Source organism: Siphateles boraxobius, unplaced genomic scaffold (genome assembly GCF_051911475.1).
Source record: "Siphateles boraxobius isolate OS27281-9 unplaced genomic scaffold, OSU_SipBor_1 22, whole genome shotgun sequence".
Lineage (NCBI taxonomy): Eukaryota > Metazoa > Chordata > Actinopteri > Cypriniformes > Leuciscidae > Siphateles > Siphateles boraxobius.
Window position 1 is genome coordinate 37770170 of NW_027508833.1, and position 9558 is coordinate 37779727.

Consider the following 9558-nt stretch of genomic DNA (forward strand, 5'->3'; position numbering starts at 1 on the left):
AAACAGAATCACCTCCAAAAGCCAAGACTCTTTTTCATGTAGAAACCATACTAGAGTGTTTGAAGAGCTTGGACACTCATCAGAGCTGAAATTTCAAAGCTCAAGCACACATCTGTTGGTGGAAAGAGGATCTAATAAAGCAGCTTGCAGTAACACGATCAAATTATGTTTTCTGCAAATATATTTATCCCTACTGATCGCAGTCGAGATGCATATTTGGGTCAATGACATGATACTTTTGTTATTATTAATTTTAATAAACCTCTTCTATGATGAGCATGCTTTTAACTTCTGAAATAAATACATTTTGACCTTTTTGGGAGACAAAGTAAAACAAAATGTAAAGGTGATATAATCCTGTTAATCAAAAATGAATTCACTAAACAAATTATATATATTGACAAACTTATATTATTATATTTCTTTGGAAAATCATGTGGTATAACCGAACTGCTGAACAAAAAAAACAGGATATTATCATAGAGAGGATACATTACCCTCATAACTCTATAATAATAACATAATTATCTTAAAATATTAGATGCATGTACATGCGTGCGTGTATTTAGTTATAAAAAATATTTATACACAGTACACACAAATTATGTAAAACTGTGTTCAATGTTCAAAGTGTAAGGAAATTACTTTTTACTTGGTTACACCACATGACATTCTTTGTAAATTGAAACGCCTTGAAACTTATAGAAAATATACAAATGAAACCAACATAAATTAACTTACAACAATCTCTTAAACACTGCGTGTGCTGGCAAATGCACATGAACGCGCTGGCAGACGTATATTTCCCCCCAGAGACCTGCTGCTTATTGTTATCACAGCTACAACTGGTCCTGGCACAGACACAGTGGATGAATCTCTCCATACAGGGCTCATGCTGTAGAAACCCCCTGGCCTGAAGCTTATTGGGGGGCCTATAGCCAACATTACGTTTTAGACCGTCTACAATCTGCGGGGCAAATGATAAGGTTTTCAGGCTTGGCTTTGCATAGCCTAATTTGCATTTAAAGGCCCTTAAGTAATCTGCAGGCTTATTTAAACCTCAGTAAGACACAAGGCGGGGGGAAAAAACAGATCCACTTCGTGTTTTCCCATGGTAGCACAAATCCCTCCCTCTGATCAGCTGGTACACACTGTGCCCTGGCACACGCACCGCATGAGTATTGTCAATGGCTTTTAATTGACTGAGAATCAATTTTCCACATTCAGACAAAACCCCAGCACAGGGACAAAAATCTGCACCCAAGAAATTTCAAAAGCATAAACATACACAAAATATGCAAGACGATGCATTTTAAAGACAAAGGCCAAAAGAGACGTTGAGTTACTTTAATAAAGCAAAGGCTTAGAGGACCGCAAAGGCTTTCACACTGGCACTGCTGAATGTTTGGTTGCAGTGCAGCTTTTCACACATACAAATGCATCTGGTGACAACAGCACAACAGAATGCGTTATCAGGTCATTGAAAGGCATTTTCTCTGGTGACTATGAACCAGACAATGGAATAAATCATGATGCTTTTCAAAAAGCCCCTACGTGCATGCGTTCACGCATGCCATTTTAAATGTTTTTTCTCTCACGTTGGTGTTCAGAACTAATCAATGAACATCAGTCTACTTCTGCAACAACATGCATTACAGTACACAGTAGATGAAATCTCCTCTATTTTGCTGCTCAGCTCTACTTTCCATCACAAAGATACATTCAGACTGCTCCTATGTTTCTTCCTATATGTCCAGAAGGTATCTGAAAGATTAAATCCCATCGTTCTATCTGAATGTATGTAATTTCGTCTGACAAACACCAACCCTGCAGGGACGTTCCCTTCATTAATACTTGACAACGTGTCTGTCGTTCCAGAGAAGAGTAGTGTTGTGCAAGTGGTGGAAAGTGACCCAGATTCATTCTTTACTCTGATGCTTTTAACACCGAGCAACACCTGTGATGCAATATTTAACCTTCCCTGAGCATTACAAGGACCGCATGACCAAACGTAACAATTGGTTTCACAGAATCCAGATGGCGAATCTTATCAAAAAGCATCACTGGGAATGCTTTAGTAGGACAATGTTTCTGGGGAAGTTCGTTACATGTTTCTTCAAATGTAAACTGCTCTGTGGTGGAATCAAATGGAAATTTCGCATTCAGTGTCTTGAGTAATACTTTCGATACATGTTGTCAAACTGTCGCAGGCACATCACATACTACCATTCCTGTGTATTTTTACCTCACATATTCCAGTACATTCGTATAAGCAGGGGTTTTCATGCTACTAGGCCTTTAAAAAAAAGAAGAAAATCTTTGTAGAAAATAGAAAAGATTTATTTGTAGGGTTGTTAAAGTTAACATCCAAACTTAGATAACGGCCACACGCGTGCGTGCGTGTGTGTTTGTGTGTGTGCATTATCTTAAGTTTTTATGATAAATGTAACAGCATGTTCATTTAACGGTATATATATATATATATATATATATATATATATATATATATATATATATATACACACACACACACACACACACAGTGCTGGTCAGAATGATTTGCCCCCTTGGTAAATATGATCAAAGATGGCTGTAAAAAAATTAATCTGCATTGCTAATGCTTTTGATATTTTATTTAAAAAAATAACAAAAATCGAACCTTACATTGCAGTAAAATAATTTAAAGTGTGGGAAAATCACATTTTGAAATAAGTGTTTTTCTCAGAAAAACATTGGGAACAATTTTTTGCCCTCTTTAATTAAATACTTTTTGCATCCTCCTTTTTCCAAGATAACAGCTCTGAGTCTTCTCCTATAAAGCCTGATGAGTTTGGAGAACACCTGACCTGAGATCAGAGACCATTCCTCCATACAGAATCTCTCCAGATCCTGCAGATTCCCAGATCCATGTTGGTGCTTCTCCTCTTCAGTTCAGCCCACTCATCTTCTATAGGGGTCAGGGACTGGGATGGCCATTGCATATGCTTGGTTTTGAGCTCAGTGACCCATTTTTGTTTTGATTTTGATGTTTGTTTTTGGATCACTGTCCTGTTGGAAGATCCAAACATGGCCCATTATAAGATTTCTAGCAGAGGTTTTCAGGTTTTTATTTTTTTATTTTCTGGCATTTGATCAAATCCATGGTGCTATATCTGAACAAGAAAATTAAGCCCACAGCATTAAAGATATAGCAGAGTATTTCATTTTACACATGGGGTACTTTTTTATCCCTGTGTGCACCAAACCCATCTTAAGTGTTTGCTGCCAAAAAAAGCAATTTTTTTTTGTTTCATCTGACCATTACTTCAATAAAAGGTTAGATTTTTGCTGCTTCCTTTTTTTTTTTAAATAAAACATCAGAAGGGTAAACAATGCAGATCTATTTTTTACAGCCATCTTTGATCATATTTACCAAGGGGGCAAAAAATTCTGACCAGCACTGTATATACATATAAATATATTATATATACAGTACATACACATACGTTTACGTGTGTGTGTGTGTGTGTGTGTGTGTGTGTGTGTGTGTGTGTGTGTGTGTGTGTGTGTGTGTGTGTGTGTGTGTGTGTGTGTGTGTGTGTGTGTGTGTGTGTGTGTGTGTGTGTGTGTGTGTGAATTACAGGTAATCTGTACAGTGCCATAAGAGTTGATATCAGTGGCTGTCAGGCAAAAAATGTATTAATTTAATTAAATTTGACCTGCTTTCAATTTCACTAACGAGACTTATTAGTGGTGCTTGCTCAGCCAAGCATTACTATTACTATTGCTCACAGTTTTATAGATTAGGAATTTCAACAACCTAATCCTATTACATTTTTCAAAGTGATCAGACTTACACTTTTCACCTGGCAGACACTAAAGTGTGTGAAAACCCCCGTAAATTTACCTGACATTCTGATCCCTAGATATGGCTCAGGCCCCTCCTTCAGAGAGTTGGCTTCTTTTGATTTGCTCCAATAAGCAACCTCCCAGTACACCACCCAGCAACCATTTTGAAACGCCCTATAGCAGCCATCCAGAGCAAGACGACAAACATTTTCATTTAACAAAAATATTTTAACAAATGCACAGCACTTTTGGTTCTCTCTCTTGGTTAATATACTATATTCTGTTTGGGTAGAATTACCAGACTGCCAATCTGAATAAAATAAAATAAATCCCATATCTTATGCACGCACACACATTGAAACTACCAGAGCTTCTAGTCACACTTAAGTCTTTTCTTGCTCACTCTTCCATGCTGTAAGATCTCTATGCGCTAAACAACCATTTGGAGCATCTAAATGGCTGACTGCTCCACAGAACTCGGCCCACAGGGGTACAGGCAGGTGACACTTTGACGAGAATGTAATTGCTGCAGTTGTGTGATGACTGACAAGGTGGACTACTTCACAAGAGGCAATACAATATGCTTGAGATACCAAAGGCAATACTTTAGTGGCACTTTGTGGCTCTCTTTTTTGTTGGACATATATTTCCCTTTTAAAATACAGATTGTTAAATCCTATCACTTCTATCTAGCTACATTCTGGAAACAGTTTTTCTCTAGTGTTTTTGCTTTATTTGACATGGTGCATGAGAGTCACAGGAACTTGTCGGGGGCATGGCAAAAGTCTAGTTGCAGGTAGGGCTCAAACCTGCATTACCTGAATGAGCACCAAAGCTCAACGCATCAAAAAAATGTGGATCCACCATCCCATTGCTCCTATGGAAGCATGTTAGAAAGAGGTTTGGAGTCATTTAAATGATTCTCTTCAAAAAGCCACAGACATTAACTTAAGACATAAGGCCCATTCACACCAAGAATGATAACTACAAAGATAACTATATTAGCATCCAGACCAGCGGATGCTCAAGCTCTTTAAAGCAGGATTGATTCTGATTGGCTGTCAATGTTTTGACAGCCAATGGAAAAAATTGTCCAAATGTCCAGCTGGAAAAAAAAAATCCTGAAAATGATTCCACCGAAATTGTTTCTCAGTGCAACAGTTATCGTTAGTTGTGGTGTGGACACTGCTATTATTTTATAGTTATAACTATTTTTAGAACTATAATGTTATCATTATCTTTATAGTTATCGTTCTTGGTGTGAATCCTAAAGACTATAAAAACGACAAAATATTTCATTTATTACCATTCAAAAATATCTTTATTTTCAATTACTGCTGTTCTTCTCAACCTTTCATTCGCGTGTGTGTGTGTGTTTAGCAGCACAAATGTTTTCAACATTGATAAAACAAGATGTTTCTTGAGCACCAAATCAGCATATTAAAGATTTCTGAAGGATCATGTGACACTGAAAACTGGAGTAATGATGCTGACAATTCAGCTTTACCATCACATAATGTAAAAATATATATAAAAAATGTCAATACATTTTTACATATTCTGCAAAGATTCAAAATCCTGATGCATAAAAACAACAACCTGATATCTTAGAGAACTAGATGTAAGCCTTTCAAACTCTTCAATGCATTTCGCTTAGGCATTGATGTCGTTACATGCCAAAAGAATGAGAGATTTCCCTTTGAGTTCACACCAGGTGAACAAGCTCAGTGAATTCAGAGCTCTCGCTGTGTGCAAAGCACAACTGAGCATTTTCATCTCATCGGGTGTGCGATTTGGGATTCAGGTCATGGTGTGCATTCCCAGATGTGTGCTTTGAGTGACAGATCAGAACAGCGACATTCAGTGAAACATGCGTTTAAACACACACGCCACGGTCTCTAACTCTGTTGATTAAAGGAAATATTTTGGGAAGAGATTCTCCTCTCCTCTCCTCTCCTCTCCTATCCTTCCAAAACTTGTAACTCAGGGTTTATCTTGCCTGCAATTGCTTTGACAAACAATATGCATTCTGTATCGCCTGTATTCCGCTGCAGAATACAGGCAATTTTGGTGAGAGAACGCAAAAACACAGGCCGATTTTCATCTCTGCATTTTATATTGCCACTTTATGGTGATATCAGTGATAACGTAGCAATATAGCTGCCTCCCGAGAAGCTAAAAAAGCAGCTTTTACAGGGGGTGGGAAGGTTTTTTTTTTTCACTTGTAATTGGGGTTGCTTTCATCTTGGCTGACAAGAGGAGCAGTAAGAAAGGGAGAGAACCAAGTGGGAGCTATCACTTCCCCTATTTCCTGGCCCCAGACAAAGCCAGCCAACCCACTGAAGATGATATATTTCTGATCAAAGAGCTAGAGAGTTGTCAGCAGTCCCGGCTAGCTCAGCAACCTGATTGCTCCTGGATAGATTTGTCCCTTTGATCAGAGAATATTCTGACTGCAGGCACTGTTTATGCACTGAGACCAGAAGAGGAGGAGGAGGTGGAGGAGGGGAGAGAAGAATCCAACATTATGAGGCGAGAGGAACCGATAGTACATGAGAGTGAGTGCACGCTTAAGGGTACTTTGCCTAGGGACTGTGTCTGGCTTATATTTGTTATAATTAGTTTCAGCTAATTAGATAATGCTATCTAACACATCCTCGGTCCAGAGCACAATTCTCAGTTATTTTTTCTTCCTTCAGCACTTTCGGTCCCCGGTCAGCATTTTGCTGCTGTAAAACACTGAGTATTGCAAGTCATACAAGTTTGAATGTGATCAGCACATAAGCTTTGGCGGTTCATTTTAATAATGTCAGATAGAGGAACTAAATACTCAAAACAAAAATGAACAGATCATTAGCCAATGTTGGAAATAAGGACAAAAAAGAGTGTGTCTAACTAGTTACACAGCCGATGAATAAGACAATATTTGGCAGATAACCAATTTAATGGATGTGGATAATACACAATAATGCACAAATATTTATGCTTTTAGTGAATTAAGTGAATAAAATGGCTACCGTGTTAAATAAATATAGCATCAACTCTTCTAATTCTAATTCCAGTTCCATTATATACATTAACAAGCAACCAACACCATAATATTTGTGTACAGTACTAAAGTTTGTGGTTGGTATGATTTCATTCATGTTTTTGAAAGACGACTCTTATGCTCAATAAGGCTACATTTATTTGATGAAAAATACAGTAAAAAAAACAGTAATGTGAAATATTACCATTTTAAAGGTTTTCTATTTGAATAGATTTTAAAAAGTAATTTATTCCTGTGACGGCAGACCTGAATTTGCAGCATTGTTTATCCAGTCTTCAGTGTCACTTGATCCTTCAGAAATCATTTTATTATGCCGATTCTCTGCTCAAGAAACATTTCTTATTATCAATGATGAAAACAGTTGGGCTGCTTATTTAATGGATCCTTGCTGAATAAAAGTAAAAAATAAAAAAACTGCCCCTAACCTTATGAGCAATATAGTGCATATGTTTACTATCATATTACTTATTAAAATCAAGTCACATTAAAATCTTATCAAGAGTTTTTAAGAATTACAAACTGTTGTCTTTGATTACTATTCACCCTTTCCGGCAATTATTCAGCAAATCCACCCACTGTTATCCAATTTTGTTCCTGCATGCAGGTAGGAAAATGTGTTTCTCAGGTAAGGAAATACAGCAACAATCATCTCTTCTCAGAGCCCATAAAGGGAACAGATTATGAATTATGCACATTAATTAGCCAAGACATTTGCTATAAATGTAACCAAGAACAATAACTATAAACATCATTATTCCATTATACAGTAGTTGTGGTGTTGACTCGCCTATACTCAAAGAAATAGAACAATTATTAAAACGTTATAGGAATATTCCTGAAAACTGCAATGGAAACAGTTTTTTTCGAATTTACAGGTCACCTGGCATACGTAAAAGTCGTCTCCTTCGATTAAAAATAATGGCTAGTTCGGTGGCTGCGATATAGGCTACATAAACCTACTAAAATCAGTTGCCATGACTTGTCGTGAGTGAAAATTTTTTTTTTACTTGCATAACATTGGTTAATGGAAACGCAGTCATTTCACAATAGATTATTATCACCATTTAGAAAATATCGCAAAAGTTTTAGATTCAAATCTGTAATGGAACCCCGGCTACTGTCTAGCTCAATTCAGTTCAAGGTTTGTTCTCTTCCAATGGTATCAGTAAAAAATTATTACAATTTAAAATATCTGTTCTCTTACGAGAGTATCTCTCTTACTGCGTAATATCTTACACTATGGAGAAAACTCTTTTCCACGAGATATTGAAGCCAAAAATTATCCTTTAATTTTGATTAATGTAAAACGCTGTGCGGCAGCGTGCAGACATAGGCAAGACGGCTCGCGCGCCTATTGGCTGCCCTGCGGCAACAGCAGTAAGCCTATCGAGAGAGGCCCTGCGTGACGTGACATCCAATGGGGGCGCTTCGCACCCATTTCGTCACGTCCCGCCAGAATAGGCGTGGCCTTGGCCTGTAAATACACTCGACAGGCTGATACAAACTGATTTTCATCTCTTCAGCGAAGCACTACTGCATCGCTGGATCCGGAGTTAGAAGCCGCGCCGTCTGATAGTAAGCCTTCTGCGGGACGAGCCTTCGAGCCTGAAGCCGCTGGCCTTCACCTCGCCGCCTTCAGCCGCCGTACCTGCTATGCTTTCCGGCATTAATATCCTTTTTCACTGCTAGAGTGTGTGTTCGCCGTCGCGACTCACACTCTCTCTCTCTCTTTATCTAAAAGAGCAGCGTCTTTTCCTGTTCCTGTGGAACTATTGCCATGGTGACTCTGAGGACTTGCCTGGCATTTTTTCTCCGAGTCTGCACTCCCGCCCGCTGTAGTGCCGCGCCGCAAAGCGCCGTACTCAGCGGGTCCTCGAGCCTTCTCCAGCCCGTGAAAGCTCGCCGGTTCGCCCGCCACCTTCAATCGAGTCGCTCACTGACGGACAGCGGCCGCCGCTTCCGCCATTAGTGACGACGAGATAGCTGCATCGGTAGAGAAGGCCAGCTATTGCCATGGTGAGTGAGACTCCCGCCCGCTGTAGTGCCGCACCGCAAAGCACCGTACTCAGCGGGTCCCCGATCCTTCTCCAGCCGTGAAAGCTCGCCGGTTCGCCCGCCAGCTTCACCAGCTTCAATCGAGTCGCTCACTGACGGACAACGGCCGCCGCGCGCCGCCGCTTCCGCCATGAATGACGACGAGATAGCTGCATCTGTAGAGGAGGCCAGCTGCTCTATCCCCGCGTCGGACAGTGAGGATTGGGCGAGCTCTGTGGACCTCCCCCTTCTGCCCGCGAGTCGTCAGGGAAACGGGCCAGCATCAAAACCGCGGCTAGCTTTCTTTACGTTATAAGAAAGCTACCCCCTCCCCCCGCCCCCCGTGGGCATGCGTCACCGGCGAAATGAGGAAAGAGTGTATTTTAAGTCCCGCCGAGGCCGGACCAATCTCCATTTCTCAAACATTTCTCAGCTCCTCTTAGTTTGAGCGGCTGAAAATGTCAATATTGCAGCAATGAGCCTGTTGTATAACACGCATGCCTGCAAACAAACGCCAACACACACAAAACTGTGATGACGCTCTATTATGTGGTCGAGCTATTTTAAGCTTTTGTCGCTTTTGCCACGGCCGATGGTGTTATGAGTGTTGTAAGAATGCCCACGTCTCAGTGCCCAATCCCACACAC